The sequence below is a fragment of the Triticum aestivum genome, chromosome 7D (assembly GCF_018294505.1).
Source record: "Triticum aestivum cultivar Chinese Spring chromosome 7D, IWGSC CS RefSeq v2.1, whole genome shotgun sequence".
NCBI lineage: Eukaryota > Viridiplantae > Streptophyta > Magnoliopsida > Poales > Poaceae > Triticum > Triticum aestivum.
In genome coordinates, this window is record NC_057814.1 from 5,079,300 (window position 1) to 5,102,356 (window position 23,057).

Genomic DNA, 23,057 nt, shown 5'->3' on the forward strand with positions numbered 1-23,057 from the left:
CGGTGGAAAACCAAAACGTCGAAAAAACCCCAGAAAAAACAGTTTAAAAAGCCGAAAACGCGTGCGGAAAAATAAAAAAAACAAAATACGAAGGAAGCGCCCAGAGCGCGACACGTGGTGAATGGCTGAGAGTGCGTCAAGTGGCGCTGATCGTTGCGAGGCTCCCGAAAAAGCGCTTGTTAACTAGTTTGAACCCTGGCTAGTGCAAAAAAATGCGCGAGCTGGCCGGCACGTTACTGTAGTTGCCAGGGACGAGAGATCCCGTCCGTCTCGCTTAATGTGAGAAATAGACGCGGCGACCTCCCACCGTCGATCGCCTGCCCTGCTGGAGTCACAGGGACAACAATCTGGTCCTGGGCCGGATAACAGCGCACCCACACAGCCTGCTCAGCTGGCCACACATGCGAGTCGTCGGACGAAGATCCAACGGAGCGCTTGCCATCGACGTCCTCTCGCCGGAGCACGCGTGCTGCCTTGGCCTGCACGCGGTTCCGTCGAGCGGCTCTCGGCGGTGCCCTCTGCGAGCACGGCCGGGTGTCCTCGCGGCGGCGACGTCGGGCTTCGCCATATCCTCCACGACGATGACAAGGGCGTGAGGAAGGACGACGAGACCGCTCGGTTACAAGCCCGATCACGCTCACTAAGCTGAGGGGTGGTCATGGAGGCTGGTGATGGCCACCGTGGTCCTAAGGCAAGCACATCCGCCACCTTTAAGCACTTAGGATTAGGTTCTTATTCTAGGGTCTTGGAAATAGGGAATTTTGTTTAGGATTCATCCCATCTAACTCAACTCAAACTTATGATTTGATCAATTAATCTAAATTTGCTCTTTCTTAATTGCTTAGTACATGAAACCCTAGGTCCTTAGCTCTCTGATGCGGTGGGGAGCAAGTTTAGGCCAAAAATTTGAGCAAGCAAAGGCTGAACAAGGGCTAATCTTGAGCCAATTTAATTAAACATAATCATGCACAAACATAAACTGAAAGAACTTTAGAGGATAAGCTTAGCTTCACTTGAAAATGAACCAACAATACACTAGTATGTGCAGATCCAGTCCAAGGGACTATTCATCACTCTTCAGGCATCACATTACACTGAGAGGACACTGAATAATCGATTAAGGACCGTTAAATGAAGGTTTCATAAAATTAAGTCATATAATATTTATACATCAGTTACTATAGTAGAAGCGCGAATCAAAGTGCCAAATGTTTTACACACCAAGGTTCTGAAATAAATTCTAAAATATACATGAAATGGCGATTATAACACTATTCAACACCAGCGTCATAGGTAGCTAACATAGTAACTTTCTTGCATGCTTGCTAGTTGCTAGTGTTAGTCATGGCCTGCTACGATGATGGCTTCCTTCCTCACTTGCAACAGCTAGGACACACTGTTCCACCTCGACCTGTGCAACAATAGAAGGTAAGCATGAGCTCGACGCAGAAACTCATGCAGCATAGGAACTAGATTGACAAGACCAAACTTGCTCCCTTTAGATAATGAAATATTGACCTCTTTTTACTGAGCATGTATACATGATGTCTAAACAAACTATGCACAAACAGAATAACAAATGGTAATTAGTAGCAGCCTGATCCCTTAAATAATTAAAGACAAGCTAATGCTCAAGCCAAAACCGGCGATAAAACTAGTCCGATGCTCCAATCAGGAGCAAGGACAAACTTAATGAAATGTCGGCGTGCTCATATCATCTTATACTCCAGTATTATAATAGAATCAGCGAGATGTTTGTACTAAGTTCTGAATCACTGAAGCCATACATGTATGTCTGTACTCTGTACTCATTGATTTAGAGTGTATGCAGTCTCTAGGTAGATGATGAGTACAAATTCAGGGATCTATCATTGTACCTGTATTAGAGTGTATGGCTTGCATGCTAATAGGACCTATGTTTCTTTGGGCGATGTCCATCCACATCATTGCTCAGCGATCCTTTGAGTAGCATTTCCCGTTTATGTGCAGATCTTGTTACCTGCTAGCACATAGACTTCGATAATCAAAGTACGAGCCAACAAGAAAAACAAATACTAAACATAAGTTACGCTTTCATTCTGCAGAAAAATGCTTAAAGCATTCAGGATAAAAAGGTTAACAAGGCTAAAATATGAATGGCTTCCATGGAGAAGGATATATGTATTAGTTTTTACCCTTTTGGAAGGTACATGTTCACTCTCTTGAAGCTTCTTCCTTAAAATCTCCAGCTCTTCGTTCCTTTGAGCAAGTTGTTGTTGTGCCGCCGCAAGCTCCTTCTTTGTTGCCACATGGCCAAGTTTTTCTTCCTCAAGCTCCTTCTTTGCTGCCACATGTTCATGTTTTGCTTCTTCAAGTTCCCTTTTTACAGTTTCAAGTTGCTCCTCCTTTTTTGCCACCCGCTCCTTGATTACTGCGCTACCAAATGAGTCAGCATAATAAATAAATCAGGGTCCTGATAAGTAATAAACTAATTACTGCGCCACCTAAAGATCACAAACCTTGACAGTCATGCTGCAAATTCTCCTTTTCTTCTGTGACCATATTAATGACATCCTGGAAGTCCACTTTCTCATCCTTGAGTTTTTTGTTCGCTTCTACGAGTTTATCAACCGTGGTCTTTATTTCCAGGTAGTCGACACTGGCATCCCTATGATAACATATCTTTGAGTGAAGCTTGAGAACCAATGCATCAACAATGTCATCCATATATAACCTGCAAGTTCGGTTGCTAACAGAATATCACAAATATATAATAGGTCATTTAGAATGGACAATTAGGATTCTTCAAATAAAAAAATATGGAAAATTAGCATAAGCAGTAGCGGAGCTTGCACCAACAAAGAGGGCCAACATTTGTGACCTACTCCAGTTGTTGAAACAGAGTAACTACACTCTGTTTTTGTATTAACAGACAACAGTGTAACTGATGAATGAAATTTGGACTATCAAAGATAGTAGCAGAATGAATATAGAGCATAACAACACAGTTTTCATATGCATGTCCATTACTGCTCATTTCATGAATTTTAATTGAAAAAAATAGCAAACATATATATGTCCTAACAACATAATTGGGGACTCGAACTATGTGTTCTCATCTATTTTACATAATATTCTAATACTCATGGAAATAGAGGATTCGAAGTCATCTGGTGTTCAAAAAATCATTATCTGAAAAATCGATATTCAGAAAAGTAGCCAAGGCATTAACACTGATCCGAACGACCGAACAATTGCAGGGGCTACAGGCTAACATGTTGTGTCCTAGAAACAGAGCCTGCCAAGCAAGTAATGCGACCCAACACCAATCCACATCAAGAAAAACAGCCGCACAAATACACACTGAAATTAGAAATGCCAGAAATCTAAGGACGGAAGCTGAGAATGCTGTGTGTTTTTTTCCTTGAAAAAGGAGAAGGGGGGATAAAATTCACAAACCGAGCAAAGGCTCAGTCTGTTAAAAAAAACAGATGCCAATCTTTCCCCTCTACCTCTGGGAACAGCTAACTACTGAAAGAAGTAATTATCTGGAAAGCAAACTGAATCAGAGGCTGGGATGGTGTGATCAGAGCAGAGGAACAACCATGAGAAAGCTAACCTTTCACGATGCACAAATTGACGAGACGACGTGGTACTAGAGAGCTTGGAGCTCTCTTGAACGCAGGAGCAAGACGAAGAGATGCAGTCAGTCACTCACCAACCAAGGGACAGTGTTCTGAAGGCCACCATATATTTTTCAGTACTAGCTCACCCAACGTATCAAAGGTGTGATGGCTTCTTTTATTTAGTGAATGATGGTGTGAAGTACGGAGAGACTTGAGAGAATGGCATGTTGGTTGGCTCTTCAAAGAAAATACTCGTTTATTAAAAAAGATCTGCGTCTTTCTAAATCACATTTTTATACAATATTTGCGCTCGCAAAAATCATGTGCTATGTGCAAAAAAGGAGGACAGGGTGAGGATCAGCAATTAATTGTGCACCAGGTTATTTTTCCCATGGCATGCGCACAAAAGAGCACTTTTTTTAGAGAAATTAGCAATGCACATCGTATTACAAACCAAGATCTCTTAGGCCTTGAACACGTGGGCCAGCTTCTTACTGCGTACTGTAACCTTGGGCCTTCGTCCGGGGGTGAGCCAAGCAGGCCGGGAACTACTATGTATCGCTCCTAGCGAGCAATACCACAACACATCGCCTGCAATTATGCTTGAACCGTTCCTACAAGGGCCTGCCAAGCATACTCACTTTGTGTGTTTTTGTTTCACACTTTAGATTTTTTTCTCCTTTTTTATTTTAATTTGAAAATTTTGATGAATACGAAAATATTTTCACAATAATAACAATTGTACTCCAAATTTCACAAGTTTTAAAAAATGTTAACAAATTTAAAAAAATTCGTGAATTGAAAACAAATTTAAAAAAGTTTACGAATCTGCAAAAAATGTTCTTGAATGTGAATTTTTTTGAGAGTTCGAAAAACGTTTATTAATTGAAAATTCTTCATTACTTTAAAAAAATTCACATATTTAAAATGTTTTAGTGAATTTGAAAAACATATATTGAATTAGAAAATGTCCATGAATTAAGGAAATGTTCAGGAATTGTACAAAATGTTCTTTAAGTAGAAAAAATTATTTACACATCCACAAAGTATTCCTAAACTGGGGAATACGTTTTGTAATTTGGAAAAAAATCAAGAACTAAAATAATATTCGCGAATTTTACTAATCTTCTTCACCAATTAAAAAGGAAAAGAGGGGGAAAAGAAAGAGAAAACTGGAAAACAATATTGGGAACCTTCCCAAAAACCAGGCGGAATGTTTCATAACCTTCCTCAAACGAGTCAAAATCGTGTCGCAATGAACCGCTGCCTCCCCCCAAATGGGCAGCGCTAGTGGACGATCTGTACAATACATAACACCATAGGCGATACATAACAAAGGTGCAGCGGGTCGAACATTGGACGGAATGAAATTGGCAACCCTTGGTTGATCGGCCAGGCCCGACATGGCCAACCTAGATGGATGCTCCTCTGGCGACCAGCGGGCGCGCCTATACCTCGCTTATAGTGAGGCAACCTTCCGACTCGGCGAAGTCGCGCGAGCATATGAGTCGGCACAGTGCGCGGCCGAGGGAACCCTCGGGAGCCCCAGATGAGTCGGCCGAGGCGCACGCTTGGTCACATCCTCATTTCATTCCTTGTTTCGTGTTTTATTTTTTGCTTATTTTTTAATTTGTTTATAGTTACAAATATTATGCTTATATATATTAGGAAAAACTATGCATAAACATTAGAAAAATGTTAATCAAGTATTTAAAAAATATTAAATGTGTATGGAGAAAATATTTATCACGTATACAAAAACCACAATGTGTACAAAAAAATTTGATCATGCATTTAAGAAAGTTAATCAAGAATTTGACAAAAATGTTCAACAAGTATATGAAAAATGTTAATCAAGCATTTGAATTTTTTTAAATGTGCATATAAAAATGTTGACGCTATGTTAACAAATGTTAATCTTGTATTTGAAAGAAATATTAATCATACATTTGAAAAATGTTAATCAAGCATTTAAAAAATGTTAAATATGCGTAGAAAAATGTTGACCAAGTATTGGAAAAATGTTAATCTTGTATTTGAATAAAATGTTAATGAAGCATTTAAAAATGTTGAACAAGTACATGAAAAATGTTAATCAAGCATTTAAAAAATGTTAAATATGCATAGAAAAATATTGACCATGTATTGGAAAAATGTGAATCTTGTATTTGAATAAAATGTTAATGAAGCATTTAAAAATGTTAACAAGTATGTGAAAAATGTTAATCGAGCATTTAAAAATATTAAATTTGTATAGGAACAATGTTGACTATGTGTTTAAACATGTTAATGTTGTATCTGGAAAATGTAAATCAAGCATTTAAAAAATGTTAAATGTACATAGAAACAATGTTGACTATGTGTTAAAAAATGAATCATGTATTAAAAAAATGTTAATCAAGCAATTGAAAATGCTTAAAAGTGTGGGTATGAAATTTTTTCACCATCTATTCGAATAATGTCATTCTTGTATTTGAAAAATGTTAATCAAGCATTTGAAAAATGTTTAAGACGTGTGTAGAAAAATTGTTGACCATGTATTAAAAATAATTAAATTTGTATTTGAAAAATATTAATCAAGCATATGAAAAAAATTGACCATGTATTCAGAAAATGTTATATTTGTATTGGAAAAAATTAAACATTTATTAGAAAAATGTTCTTGACATATACAATTAATGTGTAATGAAAACAAAAAAACAAAGTAGACCGCAAAAAATGTCTTCCAAAAAATAAATTAAAAAATAATTTTGAAGAAATAAATGCAAAAGAATGGAAAAACAACAAAATTCTGTAAATAAACAAAGAATAGCCAAAATACTTTATAACCAAGAAAGAAAGAAATGCAAAAAAGAATGGGAAAACAGCGAAAATCTGTAAAGAAAGAAAGAACCATGAAATAAATAAATAAAACTGAAGATAAAAGAGGGGGAAATGTGTAAGAAAAAAAACCAAGAAAAACAATGAAAGAAACAAAGAAAACCAAAAGAAGAAACAAAAAGCTGGAGAAGAAATAAGAAACCAAACCAAAAACAAAAGAAAATAAAAATAAACAGAGAAAACCGAATATGAATGAAGTAAAAGGAAAGAGAAGAAAAACAAAGTAAAAACTGGGAAACTGGGAAAAACAAGTTGAGACCGGGCTAGCTAGTTTCGCCTCAAGTATTTAGCGACCTACTTGTTCATCAGGAAACCAAAGGGAGCCTGGTGACTAGCACCATTTCCTTTTTTTTTTGTGAGAACTAGCACCATTTCCAACTATCCAGGAGACAAGGGATCAATGTTTCTTATATTTAAGCGTTCGCGAGTGGGCCGGCCTGTTACTATAGGTGCTTCACGTCAGAGATCCTTCGGTCTTGCGTGAAGCGAGATATAACCTTCGCGGGCGACCTCGACACCAGCTTTTTCTCGTTTGCTAAAAAAATAAAACCAGCTTTCACTCAAAGAAATGAAAGATATGATAACCAGCTGAAAGTGGAGCTTGCATGTCGTCCACAGACATGCATACGCATGCTGCAGACACATGCCACGCTACAATTAATCAAGTCGATCGATGGCACTAGGAAGGGAATCAAATTTCAGCTAAAAGTAGTGGAGGATGCACACATGCATGTGCCGGCGCGGCGGCGCCGCGAAAGTTGGTTATCCGCTTGCTTCCTCCTCATATAATTTCGTTTCACTTGCCATGCATGGATGATGGATCGGATCGGATCGGATCGGATCGCATCGCATCGGAGGCACTCAACTCACGTAGTCAGTAAAGTACAGCACAGCCCACCGGCCGGAAGGCACATGCATGCACAAGTCGCCATTGATTTGATGGATCCTCCACGCATCTGCCTCAACGTGGCGTTGCTCCTCCGCACAGAGACAGCCGGCGTGAATGGAACTACCCCATCATCCAATAGATGTACGCCCATGACCTCGCTGATTGGCATGTGATGATCGACATGGCGGCATACCCGAAACGGGCAAGTTGATCGATCGCTTGCATGCTCCATCTAGACCTAACTCTCCGTGTGTGTCCCTAATTGATCAATCAGTGGATTGCTTGTGGCACCGTCGATCGATCCTATAGTGTTGAGGCCGGCCGGCACATGCAGCTCACCATCTACACCACATGTATAGAATCGAATCTTTCACGATCGGTCCTCCTAACTGATCAAGAGGAATGAAAGAGACGAGACGGAAAGTAAGCTGGCCGCATGCATGCATGGCCCTCCATAAGTACCCTAGCTACACTACACATAGTGCTGGATCCATTTGGTCCAGATTGAATTTTGTGTTTAGGAATTGGTCCGGATTAATTAGCCGCCATGTGTGCTAATTTTCTAATCACACATCCTGCTTTGATTACGTTATGTAAGTGTGCATATATATAGTTTGCATGCCCGATATAGCCGTCCAAGTCCAACGCACCCAAAGTTTAATCTCAGAAGCACCGAGCCACCATCATCATCCACTCAATCTGTTTCTCAATTATGCTCCTACGACATCTTAAACAATATGAATATATATTATCCGCTCGTATAATTGCTCCATATATAAGTGTTGATTCATTCTGATACCACATACGCATGCCGGTGTGCATCATGCCCACAATAATATACACCACGCCACCTGTACGCCGAGTCAGCAACGTGCCACTTGGTGATCTCAAGGGGCCAGCCAATCACATCACCCCTGCATGTCTCTGCCAGCCTAACACTTCGCGAACCCATGAGACACCCACGTGGCTTCGCTGATTAGGGATTACCATATGCATGCAGCCACTGGTCCTGGACCCGACCGGCGATGGTTGACCCGGAGGAAAGCGACGAGCCAACTTACCACTTGGAGCAAGCCAGTATATATAAACTTCTTCTCTTCCCTCTATTGGTTTTGCTTCTCCCACATGTACTCTAGCGATGCATTGTTTTTCTATTAGATGCATCAGCATTATTGCACTAGTTAATTGTTGCTTTGAATCTTGGTAGTTTGATTCTGGTTGGTGGTTGTCATGTACTCCGACTGTATTACGGAGATGAATAACCCGGAAGCAACCGATTCCGCGATATTGTGGGGCCCCAAACGATATCCATTATCACACTTTTTTTATTCATTGCATTAATCCAAATCGATGACGTAACAACGTTCTCTGTAAACAAAACATGTGACCGATGCATGACCATGGCAAATAGTTGTCTTCATGTCGAAGTACCAGCATTTTTTCTAGCAGGGACATGTGATTCATGGTCATCTCTAATTAGTAATCGTGTTGAAAATTTCAACTTCAACATTAGTTGTAGTTATCATGGTGTTTCGTGTTATCGATGAGTTAGGGACTTTTCTTACATGACAAGATATATTAATTGTGCACACACAAACATACACTTCCTTCACACGCATGTGTAATTTTTAATTAATGAAGTCGGTGGTAACCTCTTCAACAAGCAATTTTCAAAAGCAGTTACACAAGACGAAATAGGCCTCGACCTATTCGGTCTAGGGTTGTCCCAAGCCATCAACCGAGGCATCTACCCCAAGCCATCACCCGGGGCATCGACAAGATGATCAGTTTGCGTTGGCTGACAGATGGTGGTGCATGGGGAGAGTTCTAGGGAGCTACGTCACCGTTGGCCGTTCATAAACGCCACAAGTGGGTACATAGTGGTAAAAGATGCAAGGCGTTTTTTAGAGAACATAAGACCGCACGCTTGAGCTGGAGAGAAGAGGTGAACGTATTGGCACTCTTGTGGTTGGATGTCCAGGAGGATGGTTATTTTTCCTTGGCTTAAAAGTTGAGATAATAAGAGTATCTAGGGAAGGATGATTGTTTTTTTCTCATCAACCAAGCAAACATAGTCACGGCTCTGCTAGCCTGCCACTTTGCAATGCAACGACCCAGACACGTGGCTTCATCACCCTATAAATGCAGAGGCTGGGGCTTGCTTCCCTTTCCGAAAAAAAGAAGAAAAAATCACCCTAAAAATGCACTATGTGTGTACGTGTGTCATCAAAACACTGCAATGGGTATTTTTATATTATACTCCCCAGACTCATAATATGAGACGCTTTTGCAAGCTATGTCTTATATTATTGGACGGAGGGAGTATCTTATAGAAATTAAGAAGCACAACAACTATTCGGTGCTATGACAACTATCCCCCAAATTATAAAGAAGCTTATACAGGAAAAACACACACACACAAACAAGCCCACATACTGACATACCTGACACCACCTGGCAAGCCAGTATATATATTGGCTTCACTTCTCCCACATGTACTGTACCGATGCATTGTTGATTTTCTATTAGATCCATCAACATTGTTGCACTAGTTAATTGTTGCTTTGAATCTTGGTGGTTTGATTTTGGTTGGTGGTTGTCATGTACTCCTATTGTATTACGGAGATGGATAATCCGGAAGCAACCGATTCGGCAATATTGTGAGCCCCTAAACGATATCCATTATTGCACATTTCTAAGGCCCTTCAATTAGTTCAAATCAATGATTTGGCTCTCTGTGTCAACAAAACACGTGATGCACGACCGTGACCAATAGTTGTCTTCATGTAGCAGTACCAACATTTTTTTCTAGAAGAAAACATGTGATTCACGGTTACCTCTAATCAATAACCGTGTTGACGATTTCAACCTCTAGATTAATTGCAGTTATCATGGTGTACCTTGTTAGTTGTTACACCGCCTTGAGTTGGAGACTTTTCATGCGCGACAATATATATCTAATTGCACACAAGTACTCCCTCTGTCCCATAATATAAGAGCATTTTTCACACTAGTGTGAAAAATGCTCTTATATTATGAGACGGAGGGAGTATTTTTTTTTTAAGTTATGAAGTCGATCGTAACTGACAAAACTCAAATGGTAAGCAGCTACAATATATACGTCCATGAACGTACGTGGGCAAGAAGAAAATAGGCCTCAACCTAGTTACGACTTCTCTGGCCTCTAGGGTTGTCCCAAGCCATCACTCTAGACGCTCGGGGCAGTGGCATGATGGCGAATTTGCATTGGCACCACATGACAAGGCACTATGCATAAACCGATTCCGGATGCTTTTCTTCGTTCTATTGGCTGTGTCTCTCTCATCTACTTACTATAGCTGCATTATTTTCGTTTGGAGCTATCAGCATTATTGTACTAGTAGTTAAGTGTGCTTTGAATCTTTGACGGTTAGATTGATTCCGGTTGGTGGTCGTCATGCATTAGGGAGATGGATAAGTAGATAGCATGACCTGGAAGCAACCGATACCCACAAGATTGTGGCCCCGAAATTGTGTCCATTATTGTTTTTTAAGCACCTTGTACATGAGTCCGGAACTCTAGGTCGAAGATGTCGCAATGTTCTTCTCCGTGTAAAAGAAGCATGCATGGGATGCACGACCATGCCCAATAATTGTCTTGACAACTTGGGTTTCTAAATTAGCTATAGTTCTAGTTTTTCTTATTTATTTTCTGAAATAACCCCTCATCCATTATATTAATTAAGATAAAGCTATGCAGTTAGCTTATTACAAAATACGGAGTATGTCACACAGGACGGAACAGACCTACCCAAAGCTCATCAGCTCTAGTATTTGTAAAAAAAAATTGGCAATCCCATGGGCAACCGTATTGACCAGGAAACTTGTTGTAGGAGCTGGGTATACCCAACGCCCCTCACTTTAAATCCACAAGGGCTGACCTCTAGTATCTTTTGAAGCAACAATGAAAGACACCCAAAGATTATCCAGGAACATAATACATGCCAAAATGGACGCCTTGCCACCCCCAAATATCGCATTACAAGATAACACACGACTAATTATCATCTCTAACTAGTAATTGTGTTTACAATTTGGGTTTACATATACACTACTGGAATCCGGATCTTTGCTGTCAGCCAGCTCTTTGCCGTCTGCTAGCTGACGGCAAAGAAGGTCTTTGCCATCAGCTTACAGAAAGCTGACGGCAAAGAGGGTGTTTGCCGTCAGCTTGCTCTTTGCCGTCAGCTAGCTGATGGCATAGAATCTTTGCCGTGTGCTAGCAGACGGCAACGAGGGTGGATGGCCGACTAACGTGAACGACCTAACGGCCACTTTCTTAAGAGCCCGAAAGCAGACGACAAAGAAAATAACCTAACGTATCTAACGGCCGCCCCCGCCCCCGGCAGACGGCAAAGAAGAAACACATGCCACGTATCGATCCCACGGATCGATGACTTGGCACAGACCCAGCCACGACCCACACAACCCCGGGCCCCACCCACGACCCTCACAGCCCCGGGCCCCACCCACGATGCACACACACCCACGCCCAACCCACGCACACACACACACCCACGTTGGATCCCATCTCTTTCGTCTTCCTTGATCCCCTTTCTCCACCCCACGCCGCCGCCAGATTCCGGCGATCCCAGCTGTTGCCCACCGCCTAGCTCTCCTCCCCGAGGTCACCTCTCCCCGCTCACCATCTCCACCGGCCGGTTTCTCTCCTCGCCTAGGAGAGCCACGCCCAGGCACTGGTGGTGGTGCACCGCGAGGAGGCCCCAGCGGCGTCGAGCTGCTGTTGCTGCGGGCACAGCGACGTGCTGGGGAGGAGCTACGTCGGGATGCTGCTCCTGCGCCGAGCTACTGCTGCTGCGGGCACGACAACGAGCTGGGGAGCAGCTGCGTCAAGCTGCTGCTACTGCGTCGAGCTGCTGCTGCTGCGGGCGCGACGTCTCTCCTTTCCCCGAGTCAACGGAAGCTCCTCTTTCTCTGGCCTAAGTATTCATTATTTTTGTGCTATATACAACAGTAATGTAGTACAGGTTCAGATCATCCATGAATTGGTAGTTATTGGTCATATTTAGTTGCATTTTTGTCAGTCTGGTTGTGGCTATGGAGCACTTCTTTTGGTCATGTGCTAGATCTGTCATGTAGGAGTATTTGGCAATGGATATTTTCTCATACAGAATTTTGATAATCAACTAGGAATTACAATTAGAATCAAAGCAATGCTACTTGTACTCCTTTCATGAAAAAAGGCTACCGGTACTGAATTTTTCGTGCATTGTACTGTTAGCTAGTAATCTCGTGCACATGTGTTTCCTTAGCTATTTTTCCGTTTCTTCAGTTAGCAGACTAGTTCAGACTTTGTTTTTTTAGTTCCGTAGTTGTAGCTTGGGAGGGTGTTGATGCGCACCACAATGCGAGGTCGTGGGATGGCACGATCAGAACGGATCGTGGCGCATGCAGCACTCCACCTCTTCCGTTATTTCTGTTGTAAGCTGAATAAAAGGAGAAAGAATAGACAGAAAAGTTGCGCAAGTTTGGCAGCACAAAAACATGAATGGAGAGATAGAAATATCCATTTGAATACAAGTAGCTTCTATCCTGCTTAAACACATGGTTATTTCTCTGAAATTGCTCAGCTGTAGCACCTCTGAATTCCATCCCAGGAAACCTTCCTCCCTCGCAATCAACTTCTTTTATACTAGAAAGTTGGCACTAGTTAAATTTGTACAGTTTTTTTTCCTTGTTTCATACTATTACTGTATATGCTCCTGTGGACCCTTGTAGGAGACCATCCTCAAGCAGCGCCAGATGTAAGTTGACTGCTTCAAACCCAATCTGTGCTTGCTCCTCTTAATCAACTAGATTATATTAATTAATACTAGCTACTGAACTTCTTGGATTATGTTACCAATTTTGATGATGGGGGTCCAGCTATTATATTAGTAATTTGATTTTGGTAGTACCGTTGAATTTGGTTGCTGCTATTCATTTATGTATGTGAAGGAATTGGATAATGTGCTCTTTTTTTGTTTGCAAAATGAAGGGCGCTGCATCCAGGTAGTGGGAATGGTTAGTCCTTGCTATCAATAGTAGTAGCATTATTCACTGTTGAGTGTGAGGGAATTTGATGATCATCTACTTTTGCCTATCATCTACTTCTGATGTTTTCCCTGAAAGTGACAAGTGATCTTCCTTTGTTTTTCTTTAGCTGATAGTATGATAACTGCTTGCTTGGCAGAAGTTATGGTTGTGCTGTTTCTTAAGTAAATAAAGAAATTGAGATTTAGTTCGATTTGGAGCGCCACTTGTTGTACCACGGTTCCTTCTCTTAGAGTTGTACTTGTACTGCAGGTTTTGGATTGGGAGGGGAAAATGCTCTTCTTTCAGTCTCTGTTGAAGTCAAACCCATCCATGCAAAATCTGTACTGTAGTAGAATTATGGATTAAAATCGCGGGAGAAATGATTTCGCGGCGGCCTCTCCCAGGAGCTATAGCGGCCGCCATAGCGGGCAATAGCGGCAAATAGCGGAAAATTTTCTGGTGGGAGAGATGATTTTGGAGGGTTTTGCTGATTTTTGAGCCATTTATAGGGATATGTTGAGGTTTGCGCGGCAACGGCTATAGCTTAGCGGCGAGGCTCTCACGCAGCTATAGCGCAGCTATCGCGGCTATTTCGCGGGCTATTTTAATCTATGAGTAGAATTAATGTAGATGAATATATATGCCTTGCAGTTTTATCGTGCATGTCATTGAACTAACTTGCTCTTGCCTATGCAGATGGAGTAGGAGGACGAGCAGTGATACGTCTCCAACATATCTATAATTTTTGATTGCTCCATGCTATATTATCTTCTGTTTTAGACATTATTGGGCTTTATTATTCATTTTTATATTATTTTTGGGACTAACCTATTAACCGGAGGCCCAGCCCAGAATTGCTGTTTTTTTGCCTATTTCAGAGTTTCGCAGAAAAAGAATATCAAACGGAGTCCAAACGGAATGAAACCTTCGGGAACGTGATTTTTGGAACGAACATGATCCAGGAGACTTGGACACTACGTCAAGAAACAAAAGAGGAAGCCACGAGGTAGGGGGCGCGCCTACCCCCCTAGGGCGCGCCCTCCACCCTCGTGGGCCCCCTGTTGCTCCACCGACGTACTCCTTCCTCCTATATATACCTACGTACCCCCAAACGATCAGATACGGAGCCAAAAACCTAATTCCACCGCCGCAACCTTCTGTACCCACGAGATCCCATCTTGGGGCCTGTTCCGGAGCTCCGCCGGAGGGGGCATCCATCACGGAGGGCTTCTACATCAACACCATAGCCTCTCCGATGAAGTGTGAGTAGTTTACCTCAGACCTTCGGGTCCATAGTTAGTAGCTAGATGGCTTTCTCTCTCTTTTTGGATCTCAATACAATGTTCTCCCCCTCTCTCGTGGAGATCTATTTGATGTAATATTCTTTTGCGGTGCGTTTGTTGAGACCGATGAATTGTGGGTTTATGATCAAGTTTATCTATGAACAATATTTGAATCTTCTGAATTCTTTTCTGTATGATTGGTTATCTTTGCAAGTCTCTTCGAATTATCAGTTTGGTTTGGCCTACTAGATTGATCTTTCTTGCAATGGGAGAAGTGCTTAGCTTTGGGTTCAATCTTGCGGTGTCCTTTCCCAGTGACAGTAGGGGAAGTAAGGCACGTATAGTATTGTTGCCATCGAGGATAACAAGATGGGGTTTTTTTTATCATATTGCATGAATTTATCCCTCTACATCATGTCATCTTGCTTAAGGCGTTACTCTGTTCTTATGAACTTAATACTCTAGATGCATGCTGGATAGCGGTCGATGTGTGGAGTAATAGTAGTAGATGCAGGCAGGAGTCGGTCTACTTGTCTCGGACGTGATGCCTATATACATGATCATACCTAGATATTCTCATAACTATGCTCAATTCTGTCAATTGCTCAACAGTAATTTGTTCACCCACTGTAAAATACTTATGCTCTTGAGAGAAGCCACTAGTGAAACCTATTGCCCCCGGGTCTATCTTCATCATATTAATCTTCCAACACTTAGTTATTTCCGTTGCCTTTTACTTTGCTTTTATTTTACTTTGCATCTTTATCACAAAAATACCAAAAATATTATCCTATCATATCTATCAGATCTCACTCTCGTAAGTGACCGTGTAGGGATTGACAACCCCTTATCGCGTTGGTTGCGAGGATTTATTTGTTTTGTGTAGGTGCGAGGGACTCGCGCGTAGCCTCCTACTGGATTGATACCTTGGTTCTCAAAAACTGAGGGAAATACTTAAGCTACTTTGCTGCATCACCCTTTCTTCTTCAAGGGAAAACCAACGCAATGCTCAAGAGGTAGCAAGCAGCAGCAGCAGCAAATCAGCCTGATGATGACGGGGTGCGGGAGGCAATGGTGATCATGCCGATGGCATGAAGAAGGCTGATGACCACAACCTGGACCTGTTGGCATTTAGAGATGGCAAACACATGCGCGTGGAGACAGCAACTTGGATGTAGGTGATGTTTTCTGAACATCCAGATATCTTATTTGCATTTTCCTGAGTTTGTATCATCTTGTTAAGAATGTTCTAACGACTTTGACCATTATTTGGAAACTTCATAACAAGTTGATACGAACTCAGATAAATGCAAATAAGATATCAGGATGTTCAGAAAACATCACCTACATTTGCATGTATTTTTTATTCATGAAAAAAATATTGTTTATACCTTTTTATTTTTAATAATGTTAATAACGTTAATTACCTCAGGTAGTTTAAAGGGTGCTTTTGTCCTGAATGCAAATGATATGCACATAAAGGTAGTGTTTATCTGAACATTTTGATATCTTATTTGCATTTTTGTGAGTTCATATGAATTAGTTATGAATTTTCAAAGTTTTGGTCAAACGGTCAAAGGGCAGTCGAGGGACCTCGACGGAAAAAGTAAGGGCAAAACTGAGCAAGCTCGAAAAGTAAGGGCAAAACCCGTGGATAGGACCCAACTAGGGGTAAAAATGCAATTGTCCCTTTTAATTTTGGTTGTGGTGGTTGCATCACCGGCGCGGTCGCAAATCAGTATGTAGTGTGCTTGTGGAGTTGGGTCCGGACTGCAGTGTCCATCCAGTAGGTTAGGTGATGTTGCTGCTAGATCCCATGATGCTCACCTGAGTTTTGTGTTATGTGGAGGCCAACCTTTGTGATCTTATTTGTCAACACTTGTGTGATCTCGTCTTACTTTGTGATACAGGTCGTATGATATATATGTTTTTATGGATGATCTTGTGATGTTCTTATTTTCCTGTGGTCTGTGTTGATATTTGTGATATATGCATGGGCTATACATATGAATATCAATTGCTGAACATACTGTAAATCAATGAAAGAGATGGCAAAGAAGGAGATTTGCCGTCTGTGCATCTGGACACTTTGGACACTGGCCTTTGCCTTGTGCCAGCAGACGGCATAGCATGCCACGTGGCAGCTTGATACGTCTCCAACGTATCTATAATTTTTGATTGTTCCATGCTATATTATATTCTGTTTTGGACATTATTGGGCTTTATTATACACTTTTATATTATTTTTGGGACTAACCTATTAACCGGAGGCCCAGCCCAGAATTGCTGTTTTTTTCCTATTTCAGAGTTTCGCACAAAAAGAATATTAAACGGACTTCAAACGGAATGAAACCTTCGGGAACGTGATTTTCGGAACGAACGTGATCCAGAGGACTTGGATCCTACGTCAAGACATCAACCAGGATGGCACGAGGTAGGGGGGCGCGCCTACCACCCCCCCGGCGCGCCCTCCACCCTCGTGGGCCCCCTGTTGCTCCACCGATGTACTCCTTCCTCCTATATATACCTATGCACCCCAAACTACCAGACACGGAGCCAAAAACCTAATTCCACCGCCGCAACCTTCTGTACCCGTGAGATCCCATCTTGGGGCCTGTTCCGGAGTTCCGCCGGAGGGGGCATCGATCACAGAGGGTTTCTACATCAACACCATAGCCTCTCCGACTAGTTTACCTCAGACCTTCGGGTCCATAGTTATTAGCTAGATGGCTTCTTCTCTCTTTTTGGATCTCAATACAATGTTCTCCCCCTCTCTTGTGGAGATCTACTCGATGTAATCTTCTTATGATCAAGTTTATCTATGACAATATTTGAATCTTCTCTGAATTCTTTTATGTATGATTGGTTATCTTTGCAAGTCTCTTCGAATTATCAGTTTGGTTTGGCCTACTAGATTGATCTTTCTTACAATGGGAGAAGTGCTTAGCTTTGGGTTCAATCTTGCGGTGTCCTTTCCCAGTGACAGTAGGGGCAGCAAGACACGTATAGTATTGTTGCCATCGAGGATAACAAGATGGGGTTTATATCATATTGCATGAGTTTATCCCTCTACAGCATGTCATCTTGCGTAAAGCGTTACTCTGTTCTTATGAACTTAATACTCTAGATGCATGCTGGATAGCGGTCGATTTGTGGAGTAATAGTAGTAGATGCACGCAGGAGTCGGTCTATTTGTCTCGGACGTGATGCCTATATACATGATCATACCTAGATATTCTCATAACTATGCTCAATTCTGTCAATTGGTCAACAGTAATTTGTTCACCCGCCGTAAATACTTATGCTCTTGAGAGAAGCCACTAGTGAAACCAATGGCCCCCGGGTCTATTTTCCATCATATTAATCTTCCAACACTTAGTTATTTTTATTACTTCTTATTTTACTTTGCATCTTTATCATAAAAATACCAAAAATATTATCTTATCATATCTATCAGATCTCACTCTCGTAAGTGACCGTGTAGGGATTGACAACCCCTTATCACGTTGGTTGCGAGGATTTATTTATTTGTGTAGGTGCGAGGGACTCGTGCGTGGCCTCCTACTGGATTGATACCTTGGTTCTCAAAAACTGAGGGAAATAATTATGCTACTTTGCTGCATCACCCTTTACTTTTCAAGGGAAAACCAACGCACTGCTCAAGAGGTAGCACAGCTACCTGGTCTGGCCTATATGGGCACTTTGTCGTCCGCTGGCAGACAGCAAAGATGCAAAGATGTTTGCCGTCTGCCAGCAGACGGCAAAGCACGCCGTTAACCCCTTAACGGACCTAAGCTGCCACGTGTGCCATCCAGGCGCCTTTGCCGTAGCTTATTTGGCCGGACCTGTTGTCATCTGCTGGCTGACGGCAAAAAGGCCTTTGCCGTCCGCCAGGCATGCCTTTGCCGTCCGCCATGGCAGACGGCAAAGTGCCTGATTCCTGTAGTGATACATGTAGAATTTTTTCGGTTAGGGGATCCTTGTATTTTGTCGCGCGTCCATTTTTAGGCTAGGCAACCTGAGCAGTGGCGATTCCATGTGCTGGCTGTGGGGTCAGCTGATCCCAAACCATTACCTTATTTTTTATCCATTTTTAAGTCACTACGCATAAACCCATTCCGGATGCTTCTCTTCGTTCTATTGGCTGTGTCTCTCTCATCTACTGTAGATGCATTATTTTCGTTTTGAGCTATCAGCATTATTGTGGTACTAGCAGTTAATTGTGCTTTGAATCTTTGACAGTAAGATTGATTCGGGTTGGTGGTCGTCATGCATTATGGTGATGGATAAGTGGATAACATGACCTGGAAGCAACCGATACCCACAAGATTATGGCCCCGAAATTGTATCCATTATTGGTTTTTAAGCCCCTTGTACATGACTCCAGAACTCCAGGTCGATGATGTAAAAGAAGCATGCATGTGCTGCACGACCATGCCCAATAATTGTCTTGACAACTTGGGTTTCTAAATTAGGTATAGTTATAGTTTTCTTATTTATTTTTTCTGAAATAACCCCTCATCCATTATATTAATTAAGATAAAGTTCTACAGACGCTTATTACAAAATACGGAGTATGTCACACAGGACAGAACAGACCTACCCAAAGCTCAGCTCTAGTATTTGTAACAAAATTTGGCAATCTAATGGGCAACCCTATTGCATCTTAACCATGACCAATGAAACTTGTTGTAGGAGCTGGATATCCCCAACGCCCCCTCACTTTAAATCCACAAGGGCTGACCTCTAGTATCTTTTGAAGCCACATTGAAAGACACCCAAAGATTATCCAGGAACATAATACATGCCAAAATGTACGCCTTGCCATCCCCAAATATCGTATTACAAGATAACACGCGACTAATTATCATCTCTAACTAGTAATTGTGTTTACAATTTGGGTTTACATATACATATTTTTTAGGTTAGGGGATCCTTATATTTTGTTGTGTGTCCGTTACACACAGATGTAGTGTTTAACCAATGAAGTCGGTTGTAGACTCTTTGAGAAGCAATTTCCAGAAGCGAACAATGAGATAATATCAATTGTCGTACATGTGTTTACTCACGGTTGTCTCTACTTCCATCTATAGGTTTCTCTGAACCCCACGACCTGCCGATTTCCATTTGACAAGCAAGCAGCAGGCAAGTGAGGTCGGTCAATGTAACTCCTTGACAAGCGATTTCTAAAACCGTCCGTCCGTCGCCCACATTAGTGTCACGCGGTTGCCGAGATGGTTACTCTAGCATCACTCGTCTGTCCCTCTGCCGCCCACCATTACTATATAAAATGTTGCGGGCCATATCCACAGCCATCCGCCTTCGATCCCTCTTCGCACCACTCTCATCGTGGATTCCTCCCATGCCAAAGCTCTCTGGGATGGGCCGACTCCGAAGCAGAACAAGGAGATGACTGCCATTGATGCCGGTAGGCAGGCCGGCAGGCAGCCGGAGCAGCGGCGATTCCATGTGTTGGCTGTGGGGTCAGACCCCACAGCCTTTTGGATTACACCCTTAGATATAGTTAATATTTGTGAAAAAAATGACACATCGGATAGTTTAGTATACTTGAACCCACATGATTTTCACGCTGGCACCGCCACTGAGCCGGAGGATGGCGACGTCCCAATGGAGGACGCGGCCACGCCAGCCTCCTCGTTCGCGCCACACTCGTCGTCGGCAGGGCGATCACTCTAGACGCGGACCTCGCAGAGCAGACGGTGTTGTTCGACTCCTACTACTTGGCCCGTGAGATCTGCCTCGCCAGCTGGTTGTACTGTCAACGGGAGGCGGAACTAGTGGCCGCCTACAAGGAGTACGACGAGGCGGCAGACAAGGTGTTTGGCATGACCGACGACGAGGACGACATCGTTGGCTCCACTGAGGCCGTGCCCCGCCACCACGACCACGGAGCCGGCATGTCCGCGGGCGCCGCTGGTAGCGAGAAAGAGTACGGTAAGTCACCGTAGCTCGGGTCCCAAGAAGGCCACCGCTCCTCCCCTCCCGTCGACACCAAGCTTGGTAGACTGAGCATCGTCGGTCGATTAGTCGCTCGGCGGCGACATGGAGGCGGACAGATTCAGTTCTCGGGGCTCCGAAGGCGGAGGTTACAGAGGCGGAGCTCGAGAAGGCGAAGCTTCATTTTTCGGGGCTCATGGTCGGAGATGGGGAACGGGCGCCGGCGATCTTTTAGTTTAGGTATTATACCTCTAGAATCAGACGAGCACCGCTTTTAGTTGAACTATGTCCGAAATGTAATGAATTCTATCATGTTTATATGAAATATAATGAAAATCCGCCGTGTTTGCATGAACTTCGTCTGGCTTGTATGAAAATCTAGTCGTGTTCGCACGAATTTCGTCTGGTTGTTCGTATAGTGTTTGCAATGTATGCGGGCTGCGTTGGATGGCGGTCTCCCACATCCGTGTTCACGGACAAGGGGTAATAAATTCCGTTATGTTTATATGAAATCTAATGGAAATCCGCTGTGCTTGTATGAACTTTGTCCGGTTTGTATGAAAATCCGGATGTGTTTGCACCAATTTTGTCCGGTTGTTCGGATAGTGTTTGCAATGTATGCGGGCTATGTTGGATGGCGGTCTCCGGCATCCGCGTCCGTGGACTGGTCCCCCTATCCGCAGACGGATGCTGGAGGAAATTTGCGGGTCGCCGTTGAAGATGCCCTAAGGGCATCTCCAAGGCGGCCCCGTAAACATCCCGCAATCGTCCGGACCGCGCTGTCCTAACACGGAAGCCATCCAACGCTGACCTGTATCGGTCCACTGAGCGGTCCGAACGCGATTTCTCCCGCAGACCGGAGGCAAACGCGGGGGAAGTTTGCGGGAGTCCGGACCGATCCCAAGCCCGCTTCTGACCGCCTTGACCCACCAAAAACCCCTCACCCACCCCTCCTGCGCTTTCCTTCCGATGCACGCGCTGCTTACCGCACCGCATTCATGCCGGTCCAGAGCACGTGGAGGCCACCATTGATGCCGCGATGTGACCGGAGGGAGGGAGGGCGGCGCTGGCCAACGTGGCCTCTCGGCAGTCACCCCAACACCCCGTGGCATCCATATCAGATGCCGCGTCAAGGACGAGCCTGCGTCCCCGCCGCACAGCCGCTACGGCCGCATCGACGCGTCATCCTCGCCGCCTCGCCATCAAGGAACAGCTGCCGCCCGCGATCAAGAAGGTGCGGGGCCGCCTCCTCCACTACCTCAGCGGTCCCTCGGGCTCGAGGTCCGTCGTTTCTGAGGCTGAGCGCACGTCTTGGCGGCAAGAGCGGTACGACCGACGCAATGCCAGTATGCTAGTTGTCGCTTCGCGTTCGCCAAGAGCGATGTGGCACCAGACTGGGTCCGCAACAACCCAGACCTGGCCGCCGCGTGGGCGCTCCACTGCATCGTGACCACCGTTGAGACGGCCGCCAGGCGTCGCCGCCACCTTGACGGCGAGCTCGCCAAGTTCAGCGAGGAATGATTGCTTAGCGACTACTCTGCCAATGCCGGCCGCGGCAAGGCCACCGCCAGGGCTCTGATGGCCACGCCGACAGTGGCCGCGGTGGCACTCCACACGGCGCAATAGGAGGCGGAGCGGCTCCTCCACGAGCGGCAGGCAGCCGTTGGATAAGGCTGTCGCGGCCTTCCGGCGCCGTACCGCCGACGGAGGGACGACGACGTCGACGATGGCACCGACGGAGACGGCGGTGCTGCAGGGCAGGGCGGCCACCAGTATAGGGTTTAGGTTTTTTTCTAGTTTTTTAGTTAAACAGTGGAAATTTCAACCTTTTTATGTAAATTATATTCGAACTTGAAGGAAATCCGTCGGTTTGATCGAATTTCGCCCGGTTGGTTTGAATTGTTGGCCAGATGTATGCGGCTAGCGTTGAATGGTTGCCTCCCGTATCCGTGTCCGCGGACTGGCCTCGCGCGGAAGGTTTTTTGCGGGTCGTTGGAGATGCCCTAAGCTTCTTCTCTTCTGTCTACTGGCTTCGCTTCTCCCACATGTACTGTAGCGGTGCAATGTTTTTCTATTAGATCCGTCAGCATTATTGCACTAGCTAATTGTTGCTTTGAGTCATTCCGGTTGGTGCTCGTCGTGCATCAGACAGATGGATAACCCGGAAACAACCGATTCCGCGATCTCGTAGTAGGCCCCAAACCATTACCTATTTTTTCGTTTTTAAGGCTCTTGTATTGGTCCAAATCGTTGGTGTGTAGCAATGATCTTCATGTGAAAGAAACATGCATGTGATGCACGATCATGTTCATGCCTGTCCAAATAGCTGTTTTCGTGCAGCAGTGCCAACATCTTTTGTAGAAGAAC

The 23,057-nt window shown here is 43.8% G+C and overlaps 1 long non-coding RNA gene across 1 annotated transcript; it reads right to left on the bottom strand.

Moving 5' to 3' along the window:
• Nucleotides 1–1,110: 1,110 nt before the first annotated feature.
• LOC123170549 (uncharacterized) lies at nucleotides 1,111–4,686 on the bottom strand. Its single transcript, XR_006485249.1, has 5 exons — nucleotides 3,599–4,686; nucleotides 2,499–2,713; nucleotides 2,175–2,410; nucleotides 1,878–1,999; nucleotides 1,111–1,411 (listed from the first exon to the last, which is right to left on the bottom strand). It is a non-coding gene; the product is annotated as an uncharacterized lncRNA (long non-coding RNA).
• Nucleotides 4,687–23,057: the final 18,371 nt, after the last annotated feature.